General features: G+C 49.0%; 1 long non-coding RNA gene across 1 annotated transcript; it reads left to right on the plus strand.

Moving 5' to 3' along the window:
* Positions 1-1,214: 1,214 nt before the first annotated feature.
* LOC127331936 (uncharacterized) lies at positions 1,215-3,669 on the plus strand. The gene is made up of 2 exons (XR_007870107.2): positions 1,215-2,524; positions 2,628-3,669. It is a non-coding gene; the product is annotated as an uncharacterized lncRNA (long non-coding RNA).
* The last annotated feature ends 200 nt before the right edge of the window (positions 3,670-3,869 follow it).

The following is a 3,869-nucleotide window of genomic DNA, read 5'->3' on the forward strand; positions in this document are numbered from 1 at the left end:
ATGTCTAGACCTTGTTTATCTACTTGAATATGCTTACTATATATATATGACGTAAGAAGACTATGTGCTTTGTTTTTTCATTTTTTTTATTTTTCCTGAATTTTTATGCCCATTTGAATCCTGGTCAAATCCTAGGTCTGACCAATATTTAAACAAGCTTAAAACATGAAAATGAAAAGGTAAGCTTGGATCCTTCTTAGTCACTTTAAAACAAGCTTTTGGGAAGTTTTTGACATTTCCATGTCTGAAACCCAAAACCACTTCTCTTCATGCTTGACTTCATAATTAAGACAGAGTTAAGTGTTAGGGGGTAGATACATGCTTTTTTCTGTTATGAATATGTCTAGACCGGCCATGTTCATCAAGTTGAATGCTGCTTACTATATATGACATAAGAAGGTTATGTGCTTTGGCTTTTCATTTTTTGTGTTTTTTTGAAATTTTATGCCCATTTGAGTTTTGGTCAAATCCTAGGTTTGACCAAGATTTAAACAAGCTTAAAACATGAAAATGAAAATGTAAGCATGTATCCTTCTTAGTCACTCTAAAATGAAGCTTTGGGGGGGGGGGGGGGGTTCTTGAAATTTCCATGTTTGAAACCCAAAACCATTTCTCTTCATGCTTGACTTCATAAGACAAAGCTAGTTTAGGGTTTTAGGGGGTAGATACATGATTTGTCGGGTTTGAATATGTCTAGATATGCTTGTTTATCAACTTGAATGCTTACTATATGACATAAGATCGAAGACTATATGTGCGTTGGTTTTTTATTTTTTAATTTGTTCTAAATGGATGACCATTTGAATCTTGGTCAAATCCTATGTTTGACCAAGATTTAAACAAGCATAAACATGAAAATGAAAAGGTAAGCTTGGATCCTTCTTAGTCACTCTAAAATTAAGCTTTTGGGAAGTTTTTGAAATTTCCATGTTTGAAACCCAAAACCACGTACTTCTCTTCATGCTTGTCTTCATAAGACATAATTAAGGGTGTTAGGAGGTAGATACATGCCTTTTCTGTTTTGAATATGTCTAGCCCTTGTTCATCAACTTGAGTGCTTACTATATTATATGGGAAATAGTGGGCTACCATGGGGCATAGCTATGCATACCCATCCAACCATTAGATCTTCTATAGGGAGCACAAAGGAAGCACACGGTGTTAAAGACTTTGCAAGTGCTTTCCCGCTGCCACCACGCAGCTCCGTTACATAACGAGCAGAACCAACCGCACCGTTGTCTGGTTCCACACACATTTGGTACCAAAATGACAAGTTAGACACGGTCACGGTTCAAACTAAAACGACAAGCAAACCACGGTCACCGTCCGAACTAAAATGACAAGCTGCGCACACCACATACCCGCTGAGCGCAAACGTAATCCACCTCGTTCCTATCCTCTCCCTCTCCTCATATCGTCTCCCCCACTCTCTCGTTTTCAACTCATCCCCCACAGCCCCACTTCTACACCGCGCGCCGCCCACCCAGCTCCATCCACGGCGCAGCTGCTCAGCCCCGCTGCCTCCACGGCCTGGCGGCCCGACGCCCCTGCCACACTCCTTCCATGGAGCGACGGCCCTGCTCCATATCCACCGCGCGCGACCCATCAAATCCACCGCCGGCGTCCCTAGTCCCACTGCTCAAGCACCGCAAGGCCAGGAGACCACCAAGCCCGCAGCCTCCGTGGTTTGGGAGACCACTGCGCATGGACGGTGATGAAGAGCTCCGTGGCCATGGTCCACCACAACCCACCCGCTGCCAGAGATCGCGTCCACTCACCGCTCACCATGCCGCTGGCCACTCGGTGCAGCCCCTGTCCGCCTACCCCTCCACAGTTCAGCGGCCCTTCTTCCCGTTCGGCGCCACCTGAGCTACATCGCTCGGCCCCGATGGTGGATTCTGTGGGAGAGGCTAACTGGAGCAGCTCATAGGGCAGAAGAAGGCAGGGTCGAGGTCGCTTATTTTGTTGTTTTCTTTTGATCTGAATTTTGGTAAACTCCTTTTTTCGATCTGGATACCGCTGTTCTCCCGATTCAGATCCTTGTTGTTGTTTTTCGATCTGAAATTTTGGATACCGCTGATATCCCATGGTCATGCAGAGAAAGGGCAATTTTTTTAACTAGATTTGATGTGTTGATTTTTTTACATGGTGCGTACCCGACAGAGATCAAATCATCCTGCAGTATTGATTTTTCCGTGTTAATTTTTTTTGTACATGGTGTGTGCCGGATTCAGATCACATGTGTTCATGATTTGTGTGGAGTTTTTCATACTCCGGATCCTTGGAAATTTTGATCATCAATTTTTTTACTGCATTTTGTTCATGCTTGGTGTCGGTGATGGTTGTACTTGCTATTCTGAAACTTGTGCAGCCGGTTGGATCTTGCCCGCAACCATGGCTGCTTCCCCTGGCAACGAGCCAGGCATCCCCAGATCTGGCGCCGCTCCAACACTAGCTCAGCTGGTCTAGTCGCCGCGAACGAGGTCATACACCCGGGGATTCACTGCCCAGCATTCTCCCGGAGGTGGGCATCCTCAATGCTCTCGTCTCCCTTTTTACTGAGTTTCTCTCCGTCCTGCCTGGCTTTTCTTTTTCTGGATCTGATTTTGGTTCGTGCTGTGTTGCAGATTGTACTTGTACATGAAGCTCAAGATCCATGTCCTCCAACGTATCATGTTTCTGTGAAGGAACAACTTTGGAGAATCAGATTGGTTTTATTGCTTCCGTGAATGATTCTTGAGCTCAACTGATTTGATATATTAGTTAGTTGTGTATGATGAATTTTTCAGCTCGTTTAATTTGATGCCATTCTAATTGATCTTTCTGGTCCCCCATCGTCATCCTAGCAATCGCAGACGGAGACCCCTGCGGAGGTCTGCCACCTCCTTCCCGTGATTCCCGTCGGCTCAAGCGCGACCCACCTCTCCACTTCTTCCCTGCACCCGGTGGGATTTTGAGCTGTGTGGCGGTGGCACCCGGTGGGAGGAGCCGGGTTAGAGCTCTGCGCTTGGGAGGCCGATAAGGGGCGGCTCGCGGACGCCCCGCGTGCAAGTGGACGCGCGGGATGCCACCGCCTTCAGGGATGCAGGTTGAAGGAACGCCGGAGGCCCGGAGAAGAAGGCTGCCGGGGAGGGAGGCGCTAGGAGTCACGGACGGGCGACTAGTGGGCGAGCAGGCTGTCGGGGCATGGGGATGCAGCCGGGCGCGCGACGGCTGGGCACGGCGGCGAGCGAGCTAGGCCGGCCTAGCCCGTGGGCATTTCCTCACGAAATATGGCCCCGCGCTCTGCCTCACCGGTGGCGGTGGATTCGTTGGGGCGGCGACTTGGAGAAGCTCGGGACGGACGGGCGCACGGTCGCTGGCGATGCCCAAGCCATCCCTGCGCTGGCCCATGTTCCTCTACCTCCGTGAGGCTGCAAATCTCTGTCGGCCGTGGTGGCCGGGGCCGTCGGCAAGGAAGATGCGGGCGAGCGGTGGGGATACGAGTCAGAGGAGGATGGTCCGCCGTCAACCGCGCGTCGAGGACGAGCAGGAGTAACCGCCAGCGACTCAAACCGGGCACGGGTGCTCTTTTTTTTGAACTGGGGCATGCTCTTAGTTGCACTTTTGTTTTGGCCATAGGGACGGAACTTTTTTTGCTGAAAGAATGCGGTCACGGTTTCTTTATTACTTTTACCATCTTCATTTGCTGAAACGACCGTGCCACGGTTCCTATATTTGTTGATATGAAACGGTCACAGGCTCACAGCTAGCTGTTTTTCTAAAACGGACGGGCACAACTCACAGAAATTTAACAATTTTAATGGTAGCGCGGATCTCAGAACAAAAATGGGATCTCCTCATGCTTGGCCATCCTGAGAGCATCTCCA

The sequence above is a fragment of the Lolium perenne genome, chromosome 2 (genome assembly GCF_019359855.2).
Source record: "Lolium perenne isolate Kyuss_39 chromosome 2, Kyuss_2.0, whole genome shotgun sequence".
Classification (NCBI taxonomy): Eukaryota; Viridiplantae; Streptophyta; class Magnoliopsida; order Poales; family Poaceae; genus Lolium; species Lolium perenne.